Genomic DNA, 21540 nt, shown 5'->3' with positions numbered 1-21540 from the left:
CCCCGCCCCTCCTCCAACTGCGACGGCGCCTGCGCGGGCCGCTGGGCGGAGGGAAGCTCCCTGGAAGGGCGCTGCAGCCGCCCACGAACCTGTTGTGTGTGGGTGCAGTGTGGTGTGGCTGGTGAAAGCCTCGACTCTCCAAACCTGGACTAAATTCCTGGGGCAGCTAACTTCCAGACCCACTTGGCACTCCACTCGGCCGCCCACTCGGGAAGGGAGGCGCGGGGAGAGCACAAGCTGGTGACCAAGCTGGTGACCAAGCTGGTTGCCGAGTGTGTTACCTCTGGCCAGAGAGCGCCTCCCTTCCATCTTTGATGTTCTGCCCCTGGCACCAGCACCCTTCAATCACCTTGACTGAGAATCTTTGAGTCACATTTGACGCAGACTTTTCCTGATGGAAGGGGCCCTGAACTCGTGGGGACACCCACACATTCACTTTACAGATGAGAAAACTGGCCCAGAGATAGTTTAGTGACTAAGGAGGGGGCACAGAGCGTACAGCCAGGAGAGCCAGGAACAGGGACTAGAACTTGTGTGTCCCATCCCCGTGTATCCATGTTGGTGAAAGCTAACATTTACTGAGCTCTATACACGTTCCCGCATGGATCCAGACACTTCATAATACTGTCTTCAATTGGAACGACTTTAAGAAGTAAGTATGATGCTGTTATTACTTACATTTTGCAGATGGGGAAAATGAAGCATGGGGAAGTTAATTGGCAGAACAGCAGTTAAAACCTGTGAGCTCTTTAATTCTAGAGTTCTTCTCCAAGAGTTTCAGAACTACCAAGTCCTGGCAATTCTTTGAGAATTTCTTTTAAGGGACTCTTCCTCATCATCTCAGAGTAATTGTGGTATAGTACGAAATATATTTGATCTTTGTCTCCAGTGTCTGTTCTTGGCACAGAACTAAAATCTTTTAAAACTTCCTTGTTATTTATACGTGCCCTTTTCAATCACACCTAAACTTATGCTAATGAGGGGTGACTTCTGGTGGGCCCCCAGATAACCTCAGGATGGGGCCGGTGACTTAAAGAGGAAGTGATTAGAGGGTGAGAAACTTCAGCTCCACCCTCAACCTGCGGGGAAGGGAGGAGGACTCCAGAATGAGCTCTCAATCTCTTGAGTGTTTCCTGTTGGTGAATTTACTCAGTTGCTAGTACGGGTCACAGCTGGAGAGCACCTGACAGCTCCGTGACATCACTCCCCTTTATACTTCGTCCTGTGCATTTCTTCCATTTGGCTATTCTGGACCTGTACCTTTTGTCATAAACTGGTAAATATAAGTAAGGTGTTTTCTGAGTTCTGTGAGCTGTTCCAGCAAAATAGCAAACCTGAGGAGAGTGTCATAGAACCCCAGAATTTGTAACTGGTTGATCAGAAGTGCTGGTGGCAACCTGGAGCTTGCCACTGGCATCTGAAGCTGGACAATCTGGTGGGACTGAGTCCTTTAATTTGTGGGATTTGATGTTAACTCCAGGTAGTGTCAGAATTTAATTGAGTTGTTGAACAGCCAGTTGTTTTTGGAGAATTGGAGAATTGTGTGGTGTCACTAGAAGTGGTATCAGACGTAGGATTTGCTAGCCAGGCCCTAGCTCATGGAAACGTGTAGTTTGGGTAAAGAAGATGAAACGGTGGAGGAAAGGATGAGGAACCTTTGATTCCAGGGTGGAACCTTTGATTCCATAGTTACCCAAAGTGTGGAATAGTAATTGTGCTGTAACCAATTACTAAAGGTAAAATTTACCAATGGAATTTAGAGGTAGATCCAACTCCTGGGGAATTGATTCATTGGATGCTAAAGGTGATGGAAACTAATATGAAAAAGGCAAACTATATAATCTTTTGGTTATTGTTCTCTATAATAGAAAAAATGAAAGGAAGGAGAACGCTGGTGAGTCCTTGATGCTGGACCAAGCTCAGATTTTAGCTAATCTGATTTTCACCACTGGTCTCAAATCTGCCTCTGAAGGGAAAAATTATATGGGGAAAACAGAGTACCTCTAAGACTCTGGTCATAAGAAGATTGGCCAGATGGGAGAGGGCAAAACCAAGAAACTACTGAAACCAGGAGGTACAATGTGAGAGAGTTGTTTTATTTTGTAGATTAAGATCATCAACTTCCTGAAGAACCTTTATTGAAATGGACTGTGAGCATGATGAATTTAGGGGCAGTATTTTTGTTTTTACATGCTTCAGAATGGAAGAGCATGTTTGGGTTGTTACAGGACCCATTGGTTACTGTGGAACCATCCAGATGTCTATACACCATCCAGATACACAGAGGGTTATTCCTGAGGAAATGGCCAGCCTGCTGGATTGGATAAAAGCCATTGTGAGGTCTCTTTACCCTGACAAGGGATACTGTTAACAATCCCTATAAATTCCAAGTGGAATGTCCTACATCAAGTAGCTGATCTGCTTTATATGCAAGCCATGTGGGACTGGCTTTATGATGATCTTGGCTTTATACTCACCCACTGAATATACCCATTACCTAGGTCATGATAAACACTGTGGTTAAGCAGGACACTTTTGCATGCACCCCCCCATGTAAATTTTCTGCTGCAAAATCAAGCAACAGTCCAATAAGCCTTTTTGTTTTTTTTAAAGATTTTATTTATTTATTTATTTGGTCAGAGAAGCAGGCTCCCTGCTGAGCTGGGATCCCAATATGGGACTTGATCCCTGGACCCTGGGATCATGGCCTGAGCCGAAGGCAGTCGCCACTCAGGCGCCCCAGTCCAAGAAGTCTTATCAAATTTGTTGTCTAGGCTTCCCCTCATGGGTTTTATAGATGCTAGTAAAAACATTAGATTAACAAGAGAAGGGGGAGACACAAAGGGGAGAGTTAAGGTCCATCTTGATGGACAGTAGGATGGGTATCTTTAGATGGTTATTAAGAAGGGGACTTCAAATAGCACCATTTCTCCTTAACTATTACTGCTCTCAGTCTCTGTCCTTCCTATGTAAGAGGACATTGATGACCCTTAGGCCCCAAATTCCTTCTGTTCTCCAGGACCTTATCTCAGGAGGTCCTTTCCTTTGCTCACGTTGCATCTCCTTTACAGCATCTTTCTTGCTCACTCCCTCCTTGCTCACTTGCCCAGTTTTCTTTCTCACAGTGTTTCATAGTGTTGCTTTTGGTGGTACCATCGTTGCTGTGTGTCACACGCTCTTACCCTTCTGGGTAGGTGATCAAAAGCCCCTCTTCCCCTGACATGGATACATTGTTCCCCAGGAATTAGGTTCTGAGACAGAGATGAACATACAAGAGATTTCTTAGGAAGTGCTCTTGGAATCTACAGCTGTGGAAGGAAGGAAAGGTAGCAGGATTGAGGAGAGGGACAAGTTGAGCTTTGATGCTGTCTTTGTAGAGACCTCAGTGGACCATATGGGTGTTCTGAAGCTGGGATGACCCTTCAGAATTGTCCTGAAATGGCATGAGTGTGTTTGCTTCATTTGGGGAAATGCCTGTAGGGGGCTGATAGCTGAGGGTTTTCTGTTGAGAGCACTCCTTACGGCCAGGAGAATAAGTCCTTCATTCCTGAATGGAGACCAGGCATCCACCACTGTCCATACACCTTGTGTGCCACTTGGATCCATTTCTTCATATACAGTCTGGGAGCAGCTCTTTCAGCATTCTTGTGAGTCTCCCTTCATGGTGGCAACTTAGAAAAGGAAAGCTAGTGGGAAGAATTATAGGTACTGTAGCTGGTATCAGGACAGCCAACATCTCCTTTGTGTAGCAGCTGCCCTGCCTCCTCTGTTCTTGTTATCAGGACCCTCTCTATGGCCAAGATAGTGATGTCTCGTTTTGCCGGCTGGTCCTTTCACAAAAGGAGCCCAAGTTCCTGGGCAGCAGTCATGCTCTGTCCCCTGTTGGACACATTTTCCCTTTGGGAATCAAGACCTCTAAACCTGCGGAGCCTAGACTTATAGGAGCAAGAAGTACAAATTCCCCAGGTGGATCACAAGATTAATGGTCAGAAGGCCATTCCTGCTTCCTTCCTTCTTTCTGGACTCATGAATTCTAAGCACATAGCACTATATAAAGGTTGCTATTTTAAAGTGGACACTGCATGTTGGAAGATGGCACCCTATCTTCTGTAGGTGTCACTTTCAAGTTTATGCTTTAGCTGTGCCTTCACCAGCCCATTCCAACACTGTATCAGGCTGGTGGTTTCTGGGTGATGTGATATGTAATGTTACTAGTGGGTCTCCTAGTCATGCGCTCACTTTATACCTCCTTTGCTAAAGACTGGGTCCTTGGTCTGATATGATGGGATCCCATGCCTGTTGTTCAAACACTGTAAGCTCTTAGAGCATGGTGATAGTTGATTCCCAGTGGGCAGTAAAGACAAAACCATGCCTGCAATATGTATTTATTCCTGACAAAACAAATTGCGTCACCTTTTGGAGTGGAAGGAATCCAGTATCATCAACTTGCCAGTAAGAGGCTAGTTGGTCTCTTCAAGGTATGATGCCATGTTGGAGACTTGGCTTTTGTTTTGCTGCTAGTGGGTTAGACATTTGACATGTGTCAGAAACCTGTATCAGCTTTGGTAAGTGAGAGCCCACACTATGGGGTCTATGGTAATAGGTTTCTAATGATGATATGCTGCCCCCTAGTCTCTGTTTTGGGAGGAAAGTCCTGTCATTTCTAGTGCTGTCAGTGAGCCCAGCTCAGCAGGGGTGTTTTCTACCATCCCTCTAGGCCTGTATAGGAGGGCCATTATGGAATTTCTTAGTGATGCTGGTGCCCCTCTTACTAAACATTCCTTATTACTTTCGAAAATTGTGTATCCCATGGAACACATGGAACAGTTTTTCGTAAGTTTTCCAATCTCATATAGTATATCTATTCTTGATACCCACCTTCTGAGCCTTTTTATCCTTCCTGTCAGTGATGGTGTTTCTGCCTCCCTTGGTGCAGGCCATCACTTTTTCCATGCTTTTAACTGCTGATTAATTATTTTAAATCTTTCATTACTTTTTTCTAGTGCATCAGTTGAGCTTATCTACACTCAATTCCCTCATTCTTACAGTTACAATTTCCCTCTTGTTTCTTGTATTGTTACAGTTTCCCTCGTGACCTGGCCCGTGCATTTCCTTCCACCAGCACACAACCCCAGTTCACCGGGGACTCTCCCAACTCCACTTAACCAGTGCTGGTGTCCTTGTCGGCTGGGTGGCAAAGGATCCAGCTCCACAATCCTGTCTTACCATCTCCTTTCTTGAAGCATCCTGGCACCAACTTCTACAGGTTGGGTGACCCAATAGCAGAAGCTGAGATGGAGATGAACTTGCTTGAGGTTTATTAGGGAGTACTGTCAGGACCGCTACCTGTGAAGGAAAGGAAGCAAGTAGAGTTTGGCAGAGGTGGAGGATGAACCTTGGTGTAGTACCTACAGAGGCCTCAGTCGACCCTACAGTGAGTTCTGAAGCTGAGATAACCTCTCATAGTGTTCCAGGCTGAATCAAGGGGACTGGGCCTTTGTTCCCTCCCAAACTGATCAATCATAGGCATCCTATGGGTATGGCCTGGGGTGAGGTGGTTTTCCTAGGTGGAGGCTCCTGTGTGGGCTCATCATTGAGGGCCGTATTCCAGTAGCACCCCCCTGTAGCTGGGAGACTGTCTTTTATTCCTGAGGGGAAACCTGGGTGACCTCTAGCAGTGTCTACCACACTCCTGTTCTCTGGTTCCTTAAGAAAGGGCATAGATACAATTTGGACATCCTCGGGCCTAAGAGTTATTATGAGCAGACCTTTGTGGGGCTAGGAGTGAAAATGGTAAAAACAATTTTATTCTTCATTTTCTCTGGGTCCTAGAACCTCTGAAACTTGTTTTGGAGGCTCCCAGGCTACTAGGCAATAGGTGAAACTTGGGGCAGGGGAGACGAGCCTAGTGTTTAAAGATCTAAGGCTCTCACAGCTCCTGCTTCCATAGCAAATTGGGCGCCAAGCTTGGAGAACGATTGGCAGAGGGATAATATGGGCTGCCTGGTTGGGAAAGAGAACTTCTTAAATAATTTGGGCTAATTGGATCAGGCACCCACTTAGGATATGCTCCATTGTTTCAGGAAACCTGTTCAAATTCTATACAGGTAACCAGCCAACTCTCTGGCTGCCTGTGAAACTGCTAATTAAATCCATAATTCCCACAGCAGCTTGGAACTGGTGGGAAGAGGTCCCCCTCTTGTGGATTTTTTAGGGAGTACCAGAGAGTGAGGAATCTATGAATTTAAGGGCATGGACCCTGAAGAAATGGTCTTCTGACAGGCAATTCCAACAGTGTGTCCAGAACCCTCAGTGGTAGGGACAGTGGCTTCAGATTCAGTCTCCTGGGTTAGAGTTCTGGGTCGGCCGCTCACTAGTTGTGTGACCTAGACAAAACACATCACTTTCTGAGCTTTGATTTCTTCTTAGATGACATGGAGATAATAATGGTACAAGGTCGTGGTGAGCTCAGTGAAATCCAGAGTGCTTAGAACAGTATGTAGGGTGGAAGGAAGATGCCGTCCTTTTAAACTGCATCTCCCATCTGTATAGACCATCGCTGACTTAATGAGGTCCAGGTCCCAGGGCTCCTGGCTCCCCATGCCCCATTCACAGGGTCTGTTGCCTGGGAAGAGGCAACCCTGTGGTGAGGTGAAGGCCAAAGGAAAGAATGTGGAAAACTTTGAAAAATCCTTTCCCTGACTCACCTCCCTTCATCACCCATGGAAGACGTGGCAAGCCTTGACCTAGCAGTGACTTGGGTCCTTTTATTGCCAGGCAGTCATACATTTATTTGCTCAACACACACATACACACACATTTGTCTAAACAAAACCCTCACAGAACTCAGCGTCCCTAGAAAAACCCTACAGTCATCTGCTGTTATTCATGTATCCTCACTCTCCCCACCCGAAATTCCTCATGAAAGGATTCTTTCAGTAACAACAATTCCCTTCAGAGGGGAGAGAGAGAAACTCTGCCTTAAAGAGGAATATGATTTAGAAGTTTCCCTGTATTGTTACGCTAATAACGGCAAATCTAATCAGTCCAATAAGAGCTTCCATGGAGGATGTGTGGGGAGTTGTGGGAGCAGAGAGGAGGCATGTCACCTGGAGCCCAGGGTCTTCACCCAGGTTCCCCAGGAAATGAGTTATTTTTATACCAGGCCTAAAGAATGCTCAGGCGGGGTGAGACTAATGCCCCTGCGGAGGGAACTGCTTGCACGGTCCTGTGGCGGGGAAGGCCTGGCAAATTTGGGAACTGAGGAAGAGGACAGTGTGACCACTTGAGCCCTGGGAGGGAGTTGGAGGGTGTGCGAGGCTGACACTAGATTGGCAGTGGCACTGAAGTAGGAGGATTACATCAGACCTTCATCTTAATCCCCAAAGGAATGGATGCACTTGTTAATAGTTTTGTTCATTTATCCATCCAGCCCTTGGTCAGGTGACACACACTTAGAAGTCTGTTCTGTGCCAAGTGTTGTGCTGTGGACCCTGAAACACAGAGATGACTCTGCACAAGCTCCTCCCTCAGCCAGGTTGTGGACCTGTGGGGAGAAACAGACATGAAGCACAGACCCACAAGAAAGGGCTTTCGGCGACATGTTTAATTGGTATTGTAACGGGTCCAGGGAAGAAGTGGTGGATTCCTGCTGACCTGAGAGTAAAGGTTGATGGGAACGAAAAAAATTTTTCCAGGAGGCCAGTCTTGAAATATGAATTAGTTATTTACCTAGAGGACAAGATTAGGAAGGGGTTTCTCCTTTGTTTTTTGTTTTAAGATTTTATTTATTTCAGAGAGAGAGAGGTAGAGAGAGCACACAAGCATGAACAGACAGAGTGGCAGAGGGAGAAGCAGACTCCCCAGTGAGCAGGGAGCCCAACCTGGGGCTCATTCCGGGACTCCCGGATCATGACCTGAGCTCAAGGGAGATGCTTAACCCACCGAGCCATGCAGGCACCCCTCCTTTGTTTTCAGTGCTTGAGATGCACTAATATTCTTTCAGAGCCTACACAACATGCTCCCAGCTTTCTCAGGGCCTTTGCATCTGCTGTTCCTTCTACCTAAAAAGATCTCCCTTCTCCTTCACTTAATTAGGTGCTACTCATTCTTTAGCTCAGTTGTGATTTCCTTGAGGATGCTTTCCCTGATCTGTTTTTTCTTTTTCTTCCTCTTTCCCCTTCCCCTCTTTCTCCTCTTCCTCCTCCTTTCTCCCTCTTTGTCTTCCTTTTCTCCTCCTGTCCTACTCTTCTTCCCTGTTCTTCATCCTCCACCATAGTTCTGACTGCAATTATAATTTTGTGTTTGTTTATGTGCTTATTTAATTAATGCCTGCCTTTCCAGTAGACTCTAGACTTCATGAGGGTGGGGACCATGTCTGGTTTTGCTCCCATTGTGTCCCCAGTACACACCACAATGTCTGCCAGTGTCTCCATAAGATTGATTGCTTGAATAAATTAGAAGTGAGAGTATAAGCAAAGGGCCAAAGGCATGAAACACTATGTAAAAGGGGAAATCTTCAAAAGCTCAGGTGAAGGCTAGTTGTGAGAAGAGATGCTGGGAAGTAGGCAGGACCTAGGTATTGAAGAGTTTGTTTGCAAATCTGGGTAACTGAGTCATTAAAGGATTTTATTGGAGTCTGTCGTGATAGCCTGTGGACCTTTAGTGAGGAGAGCCAGAGAGATCAGCTGGTAATGGGTGACGTTAGAAATGAATTCTGAAAAGTGGGATTGAAGAAGGTTGTTCAGCAGGGGAAGCAGAAGAGATAAAAGGAAAGCAACACCTGCAGAACCACATCTAAGGGCTCTTGGTACCTGCTAAGGGTAAATAAACAGATGAGCAGAGGGAACACTTGAATTAAAGACACCAAGGTTTCTGGTTTTGTTGCTAGAAATGGAGCACACATGTTAAGAGGTGGATTGGCACAAAAAAAGGGATATAGCTTCCTCTGAGGCTGACGGTAGGGGTAGGAGGAGGACGGAAAACAGGATTTCAGTGTCAGGTGATCTGTCAGGAATCAAGGTCACGCAGGCCCTGGTGACTGACTTGCTTCCTCCCCCATCTGCTTATCTTCTTGTCCATCAAGTTTCAGCTTAGCCACTCCAGCACACACAGGGCACCCTTCCCACGCTCCACCTACAGCACACTCCTCTGGCCCTCAACACTAGACAATTACTCAGTGGTTTCTCCCCAAGACCACGAGTGACTGGGGGGGTGGTGCTGGAGGGCAAGACCTTTAGTATCTATTTTATCTCCACTCCCTGGCATGGTGCCTGGGGCAAAGTAAAGGCTCACTGTCACTGTTTATTTGTTCAAAGATAAAGGAGTGATTTTCTTGTATTTAATCTAATTTTTATATACATACCCCCTCCCCCCTCAGTAAAACGTCATTCCCCCTCAAAGAAATCTTTTCAGCTATGTTTCTTGGAAGCTTAGCTTCCTTGAGGGGAAGTTTGAAATAAAACTTTAATCCTTGCTTGAAATCAATTTGTCTAAATTGCTTTAACAAAGCCCTTGCTTTGCTTTATGTGAGTAATAACACCCACACTGTTTTGTTACATCGGTGTGAGGACCACACCCCAATAAAGTGTTTCATTTTAAAAGCTGGTTTTCTTAAAACCAGAAGAGCAGTGTATGCATATGTTAAGAATTTTTTTCAAGTACTTAAAGAGTATGTTTTCTTTTTATTTATTTATTTTTTTAAGATTTTATTTATTTGAGAGAGAGAGAGAGAGGGCACAAGCAGGGGGAGGGGCAGAGGGAGAGGGAGAAGCAGATTCCCGCTCAGTGGTGAGCCCAGTGCAGGCTCAATCCCAGGACCCAGGGATCATGACCTGAGTCGAAGTCAGCAGAAGTCAGATGCCCACTGACTTAGCCATCCAGATGCCCCTAAAGGTATGCTTTAAATAGAGAATGCTTCTTCCTACCCCAAACTCTGGAGCCTTTCTCTGGAGAGAAACATAACTTCTTTTTTTGTGCGTTTTTTAGAATGTTTCTGTGTGTGTGTGTGTGTGTGTGTGTGTGTGTGTGTGTGTATAATAGAGTGTTGAATGGGACTTCTGATGCCTCAATGTTTTGACCAAAGCTTTAAGGTTAGACAATATATATACCCAAAGAATTACTTAAAAGTTGGCTGAACAGGGGCATCTGGGTGGCCCAGTCAGTTAAGTGTGCAGCTCTTGATCACAGTTCATGTCTTGACCTCACGGTCATGGGTTCAACCCCCACATTGTACTCCATGGTGGTTGTGGAGTCTACTTAAAAAAAAAAAAAAAAAGTTGGGTGAACAGATCTTTGACTCTCCTCCTAACATCTATCTTCAGTCTATATAAAAGAAGTCTAAAAATTCGATGACATTTATTTATTTATTTTTAAACATTTTATTTATTCGACAGACAGAGATCTCACGTAGGCAAAGAGGCAGGCAGAGAGAGAGAGAGAGGGAGAGAGAGAGAGAGAGAGAGAGAGAGAGAAAGAAAGAAACAGGGTCCCTGCTGAGCGGAAAGCCCGATGTGGGGCTCAATCCCAGGACCCTGAGATCATGAGATCATGACCTGAGCTGGAGGCAGAGGATTAACCTGCTGAGCCACCCAGGCACCCCCAAATTCTATGACATTTAAAGCATTGGGGCCAGAGCTATGATTTTTCTAAATGTGTGTACATTTGTGTACATGTTTGGGAGGGTGCAGGGGGCATGCTGCTAAGAAAACCAAGAGTGGTTGGGAATATGGTATCTTCTTTGGGGAGAAAGACTTGGAAATTTGAAGAAATGTGTACCCAGCACAATCCCAGTATAGCTATCAGAGCAAAGTATGGTGAGAGAGTTCTTGGAAGAGCTTGGTATGTGAATCCTTTGCACCTGTATAAGTTTCAGGCGGAGTCTGGCTGGAGTAGCCCTCAGTGTTAGAGCAAGGAGAGAAGGCAGCTATGGGGTAGTCTGTGTGCTCAGAGTATGATATGTTCAAGTCAAGTGAAGATCAAAGAAGAGAGCTGAATGTGAAGGAACCTTGTCCAAGGTGGTACTTACTAATGGCAATAAGAGACTATGGAGTATACGTCAGTGGAGAGGAACTGAGGAGATGGGGACTCAGGAGATTAGTTGGAGGGTGTATACACCTTCAGGTCTGCTTCTTCCCCAGGCCCCAGGTCAGCGAACAGTGCATCCCTACAGGGCCTCTGAGATCCATACCTGTCCCCAGGAGAGAGCCAAATGTAGACACCTCTATACGTCTATATTATCCAGAGCCAGTTCCAACAGGCTAGGGACACACACATAAACTCACACCCAAACACCCCATGTGGACTCCAAAGGAGTCAGGTGCCGCAGGTGAAGGAGGGTGGATGGAAGATGAAAGCACTCTTCACACCTCCTTTTATTATTACAAGTTCCCAAGCTAGAGCTGGCCTGAGCTGGAAGTGCAGGGCTGGTGGGGGACATTTTGAACTGGAAATATTTCTGTATTTTGATTTAGGCAGGACTGAACCATTTTAATACACAGGAGTGAGCTTGTTATAATTATTGACTTGAAACCGTTTTTCTATCTGAAAGTGACTGTCCATCTGTGGGATCAGCTTGAGACTTCATGGGACGGGTGGTGTGAGAAGGGGTCTCAGTACAGCATGTGTAAAGGCTGTGTTCGGAAAGAAAGCTGAAGAATATTTGTGCTTCTCTGCATTCAGGTCACTAAGTAAATTCATTACATCTGTATTTATAGTCTGTCATGCAAAATACACAAAGGAGAAAACAGTACATTGTTTCTTTTGCTTAGCAAAATATCTTTTCCTATCAACTGGCAGAGAGCTAACTTTTGGAGAGTTCCAGGGAGCTGGTGAATCACATGGGCTCCTCACTGGATTCTGAACGGAGGGTAAATGCCCAGAGGCAGGTGAGGATTGAGGTCTGCTTCAACCTGGTACTGTACTGGAGTAGGACACTTGGGCCTGAGGCCACAGTGAAAACTTGCAGTTAGATTTAGACTCTGGGGATGGGTCCTCATCCAGGATTATAGTCTGGCACAGGGCCCATCTGCCTGGGAGAGGAGAGTAACACAGTTTCATTACTGTCTCTAAAATAATAATATCCAAATTTTGTCTTTACAAATCCCTATGAATAAATGACTTTTGAGCACTCATCCTCAAATGTTCCTTCATTTACAAATTACATAATAAATTTACAGTCATACTGTAACATAGCTATTTTTCTTTAACAACTTAATAAAATACAAATTTGAGAACAAAATAAAAATAGCAGCTCCAATTTTCTAAAGTCTTATTCTTGAACCTCGGTGGATTGGTTTGTGCCCTGCCTGTGACGTGCGTGCTCTGCTGCCCTAGAAGGAGAAGCTAGATCTGACTCAAGAACAGAAATGGAGGAAGAGTGTGGTTCACATGGGCCTTCAAGTCCTACGAGAGAGCAAGAGCCAGGAGACTGGGCTATGGTTTGGCAAACACTGTCTCATCTCAGCACCCGAGTTACTCATTCAGCGAGAGGAGAAAGAGACCAGAAGTATTCTTCCAGGAGAGTGTTCTCTTGGAGAGTGGAGCAGAATCCTTTCTCTCCATGAAAACATAAAGAATGAAGTGATAAGCAGCTCCTCCTACTTTAAAACTTAAAATCAGTATAGTATTCCACGACCATAAGATACCTTGAAATATTTTTGTGTACCCATTTTTTTTCCTTTCTGCATGTTCCAGCTCTAGACTGGGGTGGGCAAATTCTGGCCTGTTGCCTTTTTTGGGGGACAGTCTATGAGCTGAGAATGGTTTTTATATTTTTAAATGATTAAAAAAAAAACAAAAGAAGAATGATATATTAGGACACATGAAAATTACAGGAAATTCAAATTTCAGTATCCATAAAGTTTTATTGGAACACAGCCACCCTTATTTATCATCTCCTTTCTGTGGCTGCTGTTATACCGGAATGGTAGAACTGAGCTGTCACCACAGAAACTCTCTGGCCCTCAAACCCAAAGTGTTTGCCATCCAGCCTTTTACAGGAAGTGTTTGCTGAGCCCTGCTGTAGACAGTGCAAATAGCCACATTATTTCATGGAAAATTAGGATTGTTATAATAGTAGGAATGTTAAGAGTGGTGTGTTGGTACCTGGTATCTATGTTTATTTTCAAGTAAGTTTTTGAACATGACAAGGAAAGGGGAAACAAGACATAGGCTTTATGTCATTATGGTGATGGAGAACAGAACAAAGCAGATAATTTAATTCGCCCCTTCTTGTCCTGGAGAAACTAGAAAAGATCCTTTGGAACTTCTGAGAGTGAGGGCTTGGTGGTAAGAGGTGGGCTGGGAGTCTGGAGGAGAAGGTCAGAGCAGGAGGAACTGTTATGCCAGGGTCACCATCAAGTGGCTGAGCAGCCTTACCCATCAGGAGGCCCTCTACCCAGCTGAAATTCATAGATTCAACTACCATGGAATAAAGGAGAAGGGCTGATGGAGGAAATCAGCTGTCTCAATGTACTCCACCTCTCTGGCACCTTCAACTTGAAAATCCAATTGACATTCCATCTTTAAAAATGAAGTAAACATAAGCAAGGCAAAATATATGCAATCCCCTCTCCAGACCAAATCTGATCTCCAGTCCCCATTTCTTTGCTCTCTGAAACAGGGAGCATCTCAAAAGGGCTCTCCCCGTGTGCCGTCTCCAATGCCTCAGCTATTTGTCCTTCAAAACACTCCCATCTCATCTCGATGCCCCCAGTCTACCAGAACAGCTAAGGTACTTATGACCTCCACATGAATAGATTTAGTGGGCACTTCTCGGTCTTTCTCTTCTGGGTCTGCACATGTTGGATGACTCTGTCTTCTAGCACTCCCTTCTCTCTGCTTCTCTGGCGTCTCGGTTTTGGCTGTTCTTTCCTGCCTCCTCCATCCCTTCTGTTCCTTCTCAGCCGCTCGCAACATTGACTTCCTGTAGATGCTGCAAACACAAGGTGATGAGGTGACATGTGCTCTTCACCCGTTATCTGATATTATTGAGGGATGGAACGGCCTTGGTTTTACAAGCTACCTGCTAACTCAGCCTAGCATCAGTGGAGGGTTCAAGATGCAATGCAGGTACTCTGGGCTGAAAAGCAAAATCATGGTTCTGGTTTTAGCTTCAAATAGCATCAAAAACCCTAGATCCTATGGAGACACTCAGTTCCCAGTATTACCCCTTGTTAGGATGGCCTTCCCGCTTTATGCTCTTTCCCCTTAGAACACTCAACTCTGACATAAGCAATCTGCAATATACTTGCATTTTGCCCTTGGTGAGGGTGGGAGAGGGAGCTTCCTCTTAGCCAAGACAGTTAATTTCAGCCTTTATCACCTAAAAGTATGTGAAGTCATTGTCTAACATAAGGACATATCTCATAACTGGGCCTCCTGCCCGCCTGGCTCAGAGCCTTGTTATTTCCCTTATCTTTCTTGTCTTGCTTAAATCTAAGCCAAGAGGCAAGGCAAGTATATTATTTTCTGCAACAGTTTTCTTCTCTTTTAGTGTTTTTCTCTTAAAAATATCTCTTATCTGTTCCTCCCTTGTGACACTGTATGCAATGTTACCAGTAGCCAATAATGGACTTTCTTTTGCTTTTTATCTGCTGCAAAGCTCCAGCCGAAACAAACCTCCTGCTTTAACTTTCATGTGCTGAATACTCAAAGATGCATGGAAATCACTCACTGGGGCTGAGAGCTATAGGTCCCATCTCACTGCATAGGAGAATTGGCTGCTTTCCAAGTCCTGTGCAGGTGTGAGTATGGGCAGGGCTGGTGACCTTCTAGAACTTGCCAGACCTGTTGTATCCTTTATGTTGAAATCTTGTTTGTCCCTCTCACCATTTCTTTGGATTGAAAATATTCAAATTCTTAATTTCATTTACTGCGGTCAGAATTTAACGCACACATTCTGGAGGGAGTGGGGAGTAAAATCAGATTCTGGAGCTGGGCTTTAGTATCTTAGCAGCTAAGAAAGGGAGGAGGAAGCCAGGAAGTAGAGCATTTAATCAAATTATGACAACATGACCCTGAGACAGGTACTGTTATCATCCCCAGTTTCTAGGAAACCGAGGCTTAGAGAGATTAAATGATTGATCAGTGGAATCAAGACTTGGGACTTGCTTCCAGGCCATGCTTTCAAAGTTCCAACGTACGTCTTTTTCTGTCCACCTTCCATTGTGAAAGTCTTGCCAGCTAGAGACAGGCCTATAAAATGTCAAGCTTTCCTCCAGTTTAGGGAATAGTTATAGATATCAGGGTGCTGCATAAACCTTTGAGAGTGTGTGCCCCAGGGGCTGGACATCATTGAAAAGGTGGGAAATGTGTGTGGCATTCCAGTGTGTACCAAGAACATAATAAGTAATGTTAACACAAGCAAACAAAAAGGGTCTTTTCTGTAGTCCTTGGCTGGGTAAGAAAATAGCTCAAGTTGTTATAAATGACTAAAGAGGTGGTCTGATTCCTTAGCTTACAAATAGGAGCTTTGGTTTTCTGCCCTTGGACAGACAGATCTGTACCACTGTAGTATGAAGGCATACATGAAGAGTGTGGATGGGAAGTTGGTGATTTGAGGAAAACGAGAAAGTTGTGCTATGGACCGCACAAAAACCAATTGATTAGGGAAACACAGTTAATATTGTGAGACAATATTGGATTTATAGGACCATTATTGTATTTCCATACTTACATATTATTCAGGATAAGTAACTTCAGCTGCTTTAAGAAACAGTCCTAAAATATCAGTGACTTAACCCAATATGGATTTACCTTTGGCTCTTGTCACTGTCCAGTGTGGGTCTGTGGTGAAAGAGAAGGGAGAGGGACACAGGTAGACAGAGGTTCTATCACCTTTAGCTCATGACTCCTTGAATTGCCTGCATGTTGAAATCCGGGCAGCAGGTGGGGGTGTGGGTGTGGGTGGGAGAGAGAGAGAGAGAGAGAGAGAGAGAGAGAGGTGATCCAGGCTTGGAAGCAGTTTTCATGAAATCCTGGGCCTGGAATAGTGCCTGCTGCTACTGCTCAGATTCCCTTGGCAAGAAGTGGGGCAAGGAGGAGGCCTGGGGAATCTGTGGGCCAAAGAAGGAGAGGAGAATTGGGATCCTGCAGAGCACTGTAGCCTCTGTTGCTGTGTGTAACCCTTCAGTACCAGGGCTAATTAAACTTACCTTGACATTCCCTCTTTGCATTCTCTCACCTGCTCAGTGCTGTCACTTTCTTCACCCATAGAAGCTCAGAGACTGTGTGGAATTGTTGAGCGATTTAGTGCTAGAGCTCAGATGAGAATTCAGCCTTTCTACTTTTTATTCGGTGTTCTTTTACCACCTGTATTTACTGGACTCAGATTGTAGGAGATGACTCTTCAGGGAGAGGTCAGTGTGGGCTGGGGTGATCAAAAAAGGCTCCAGAGGAATGTAGTGCCTGATGTGGGTCTTCTAATTTGTATAGGATTTGGATGGGCCAAGCAGAGGGACAGCACATTTCAGGCAAGTTTGAAAACATAGATTTGGGCTCAGGCAATAAGCACATTCATTTATTTCAATTTATATCCTTTTACTGATTAAAAGAATTTTATTAAAAATTCTAAAAGATAACACATTTGCATGGCTCAAAATTCAGAAGGTACAAAAGGTTATAAAATGAAAACAAATCAGTGCCCCATCCCTGTCTCCTGTCCCCATGAGCTCCCCTTCTCAGAGGCAGGCATTATTACCAGTTTCTTTGGTGTCTTTCCAGAGATCTTCTATGCATATAAAAATAAATACTTGGATTGCCTGTCTCCTAACAATGTCACCGTAGCAAAGCGTTATATTTGGTAATAAGATTAGATACAAAATGATACTTCAGAGTTGTTTTAGTTTGTGCTTTTTCTTTTTATAAGTAAAGTTGATCATTTCATATTTAGGGCCATCCATATATTCTTTTATTGGAACCCTTTCCTTTGCCCATTTTTCTGTTGGATTATTATTCTGTTGGTATTATTATGATTGATTTCTAGAAATTTTTTCCATGTTAGAGAAATTAAGCATTTGTCACTGATACGAGTATCAGTTTTTTTCCAGTTTGTCTTTTCCTTCATGGTGGATTTTTCAATGCAGAATCTCAATTTTTCCATTGTTAAAATTTTGATCTTTTCTTTTATAGGTTATGAGTTTGGGGCATACCTGGAAGATCTTCCATCCTCCAAGATCTCTTTTACTAAAGTTCTGTGCTTGCTTCTTCTGAAGGGAGGAAATAGAGACCATGGCCACTGGATCCGGACCCAGACCCACCAGCAGCACTGCCACCTCCAGCCATTCCCAGGTGCCACAGGATACAGAAAACTGTGATCCCCTGAGTCATGGGGTCAGACCAGGGGCCTTGCTTATAGGAGTCTAAAGGCCTTATTGGAATGCAGAGATTCACTTCTGACCAAGGGGGAAAAAGTAAGATAAGGGGAATCCTGTGATAAGGAAGATCTGCTGACTATTCTGGGAACGTTTTTGGGTCAGCCTGACCCAGAACCAGGCATCCCTACATCTCCCGAGAGCCCAGTGATCTTGTCTACACCCACAGCCTCACATACTTCTTGTGTGTTGATGAGTTCCAGATTTATATCTCCAGTCCCTACCTCTGAGCACAGGTATCTCTAATTATCTCTAAAATGGAATTTGGGATCGTTTTTCCTGAATTTGATACTGTTCAGTTTTCCCAGCGAGGGATTAGGTGTCTCAATCTACGTAATTATTTGTACTAGAGACTTGAAGTCATCTTTGGCATTCATCTTGCTTATCTCCAGATTTTATTCACCAACAACTCACATCTATTTCTCCTCCAAAATGTATCCTAAATCCTGCTGCCGATCACCGCTGCAGCTACTATCTCAGCCAAAACTGTGTTACCTGTTGCGTAGATGGTTTCAGGTTAATCCTAATGGGTTTCCCCACATCCACCCTTGCCCCCAGTCCCATAGTCTACTTTCCATAGCTGACTGTGTCCAAGTCTTCTTGCCTGCTTTTCATGTTGCACCATGCTAGATGGTTATGGAGTTCTCTCAACGGCTGCGACCTCTGGGCATTGTGTATATCAGTTCCTTTTTTAAATACCTTCCTATCCTTTGACCCTCTGGCAGAGGTTCACTTCTGTTGTGAACATACCTCTGGCATACTCCTGGCATAATACCTCTGGTATTATTACATAACATACTCTGGCATAATACCTCTGGCAAACTCCTACTCATCCTTTGCATCTCAGCCCAGATGCCCCTTCTGTGCTGCTGTCCCTGCATGCAACCCCCCAAGTGGCCATTTAGGTGATTCCCAACACAACTAGAGGCTCATTTAATGCTTGTTTGAATGAATAGATGAATGGGATAAAGACCAAGGAGGGCAGGGCTGGCTCGTGCTGGGGTCTGGAAGAAAGGGAGAATGGAAGAATCAGCACCAGGGCTTGGTGGAATGCTGGGTCTGGGGAGTGCTCGGCCTTTGTATGGCCAGACTGTGATATGACAGAGGCCTTGTCTGTGACGGGTCTCTGTGTGCATATGAGGTGACACATATGTGTGTGGCCTGGTGTTGGGGAGCCAGCAGAAGTGAGCTCCAGGTGGTAATGGGTAGGCGGCCTTGCTATGGAATCTGGTCTTCTCAGGCCAGAGCTCCTGGGATTAATTGACCCTGCAGAACCAGATCTCCTCATGAGACCAGGGCACAGCTGTGGCCATATCTGAAGCAGGGACCAGGAGCAACAGCAAAAAAAGATGGAAAGTCCTGGGGAGATTGGGGAGATCGGGGGGAGGGAGGAAGATAGATGGGGGAACCAGATGGGACTTGCCTCACTTTTAGGGACACAAGAGCTCCCCAAAATGCCTTTCCATATGTCCACAGGGCTCTGAGTAAGGGTATCTAGTTACTGAGGTGCAGAGGGTCCTGAATGAGGGTCTCTGGGAGTCATAAGCTATAGATCTGGTTATTGAATGGCCTGAATGTAAGGCCATGCCATGCAGGGGGCCTAAGTGAGAGGCTCTGGTCAATGTGGGACCTGAGTGAGGTGTTCTGGTCACTGAAGCCCAAGTGAAGGTTTCTGGTCATTATGGGGTCTGAGTGAAAGCCCTGGTTACTGGGGACAGGAATTAGGGGCTGAGTGAGGGGCTTGATCCCAGGGACCTGGGAGCCATGTCTGGTAGTGGCATGAGCAGATCATTGCAGTCTTAGTGAAGTTCTTGGTAGCTAGGCTCTTGAGAGGGAGGCCACTCCATTAACCCTGAACTGAGATGCTTGGAGAAGCCTTCCCAGTGCCTGCAGGCGGCCTAGCACACTGGATGTTCTGGGTCTGACCAGCATGACTCACAGCAGCCAGCAGATGGCACTGTGACCCCATGCAGCCGGGACTTGGAGGGGGGCAGCTGGTGAGCAGTCCTTGGGGTGAAGCTCAGCTAGAAAGGCTTAGGGGAGCCTCCACCAGCTTTGGGAGCCGCAAGGCCTGGAGGCGTGGGGGGTGTTAGATGGACTCCAGCCAAACTCCCTGGGGTGATGGCCCCAGGCTGATCCCCTGGAAGCAGAGAATTCTGTGCTGAGTTAGGAGTCCTGTGTCTGTTCCTTACCCCAGGAGCCAGGACAGGCTCAATCAATAGTTCTGGAACACAGAACAAGAACCTGTAATCTGGCCCAACACACCCAGATGCACTTTCACCTGTGGGTTGGTTCAGCTGTCCCAGTCCACCGATACAAGACAAATTAGGATCCGCCCTGAGCATTAGAGCGATTGTTTCGCAGAACATCCGGCGCCCTGTGAAACCCAGAGAGAACTGGAGTCCGTTCCTTGCTGCAGCCAGAACTTGGCACTGCCCAGCAGTCAATACTGCCCATCATAGGGTCCAGTCACATGCTAGAACCATGTCACATGTCAGGACTTTGTTGTACCTCAACAAAGTTGTGCTCTGTACTATACTGTTGTACTCTGTACAGTCACAGAGCGGGGCTTGTCATTCTTTGAATAAAGGCACATCCTAGGACCCTGTCAACAACCAAGAGCCTGTCCTGCCACTACTTCCTAGGGTCCTGTCATAACCTGTGCTTGGCCTTGAGCTGTGACAGAGCTGGGTATATGACTGAGCCCTGAAATGTGCCGGAATTTGAGTGATACAGTGCTGGGTTGTGACTGTAGCCACAGTCTGTGTACAGTAACTGGTCCACAGACTTGCACCTGTGAGTTTGGGCATTATCAGCAAGCATCCAATTATTTATTTATTTTTAAAAGATTTTATCTATTTACTTGAGAGAAAGAGAGCAAGCAAGAGAGAGAGGGCATAAGCTGGGGGAGAGGGGCAGAGGGAGAGAGAGAGAAGCAGACTCCCCGTTGAGCAGGGAGCCCAAAGCGGGGCTTGATCCCAGGACCCCGGGATCACGACCTGAGCCGAAGGCAGCCGCTTCACCGATTGAGCCACCCAGGTGCCTCTAGCAAGTGTTTGTGATCAGCATCCGTACCGATCATGGTGATAAGTGCTGTGGGAGATACAGATAAAGCCGTTCTCTTCCGGCCGCCTGTGGGGAAAGACCAGCTTTATTTTTAAAATTTCCGTTTTGGATCCATCGCAGACTGACACTTTTATAAAATTCAGTTAAATTGCTCAAAAAATGAAATTGAAGAAAAAACATATAAAACAGAAGCCCATATTTTAAAAAATATAAGTTTCATTTTGGAACAATTTTAGATTTACAGAAAAGTTGCCAAGAGAGCGGAGATGCTGTATAGCCTGCCCCGAGCTTCCCCTAACATCACCATTGTAGATAACCAAGGTACATTTATCAAAATTAACGAATTAACTTCAGTATAGTACAATTAACTGAACTACAGACTCTTCAGATTTTAGCAGTTTTCCCCGCTAATGTCCTTTTTCTGTTTCAGGATCCAAGCCAGTGCTCTACCGACGGCATTTAGTGCACTTCTTATTATTGAATTCAAATCACACAATCATTTAGTCAAATCATTATACAAGTTTCTATGCTCTTACTCTTAATTTCTGAACTTATCTCATCATGGACAGGTACAAAGAATTTGTGGCCTGGCTCTGGTCCTCAGGCCACACCTTGAATAACACTGTTATGAAGAATAGTGACTATATTTACAGTGGCACAGCAGTGGAGTGAGAAGGCTAGGAGGCGACTGGCATGAAGTTAGAGCACAGGGTTCGAAGGAAGATGGTGGCCGTACGGGTGGGCCTTGGGCATGGCCTGCTCAGAATGAAATGGCGGGAATAGGAAGGTTTTGGGAAAGAAGTCCCAAAAGATTCCTGGGAAGGCTGCAGTTCTTCATTTGTGTGTGTGGTGCACTGAAGCTTCCGTGTAAATATCTGCAACAAGCAGTAGGCAGTGAGGACTGACTATGTGAGAGCTCACTGAGCTCTTAATGTGTCTGGGTGGAGAACATAGGACTTGAAAAGTCAATCATGGGTATGGGCCCAGAGATTCTAGGGTCTGACCGAGACCCCTGCCAGTTTGTGGACTCTGGTGAGTCTGCACAGTGTTAGGAAGACTTAGGTGTAGGATCGTGTGACAGGAAACAGGAAACATAAAGGTC

At 45.4% G+C, this 21540-nt stretch overlaps 1 long non-coding RNA gene across 2 annotated transcripts in view; it reads left to right on the top strand.

The window, feature by feature from the left end:
• The first annotated feature begins 29 nt into the window (after positions 1 to 29).
• Positions 30 to 21540, top strand: part of LOC101681628 — a 39827-nt gene continuing 18316 nt past the window's right edge. For both annotated transcript variants that reach the window (XR_201392.3, XR_001177552.2), the window contains exons 1-2: positions 30 to 652; positions 17131 to 17608. This is a non-coding gene — a long non-coding RNA (uncharacterized LOC101681628). The remainder of the gene's footprint in view (positions 653 to 17130; positions 17609 to 21540) is intronic.

Source organism: Mustela putorius, unplaced genomic scaffold (genome assembly GCF_011764305.1).
Source record: "Mustela putorius furo isolate JIRA1106 unplaced genomic scaffold, ASM1176430v1.1 tig00000238_pilon_pilon_pilon, whole genome shotgun sequence".
Lineage (NCBI taxonomy): Eukaryota > Metazoa > Chordata > Mammalia > Carnivora > Mustelidae > Mustela > Mustela putorius.
The sequence above is the reverse complement of the archived record's forward strand: the minus strand, read 5'-3'. Positions and strand labels throughout refer to the sequence as shown.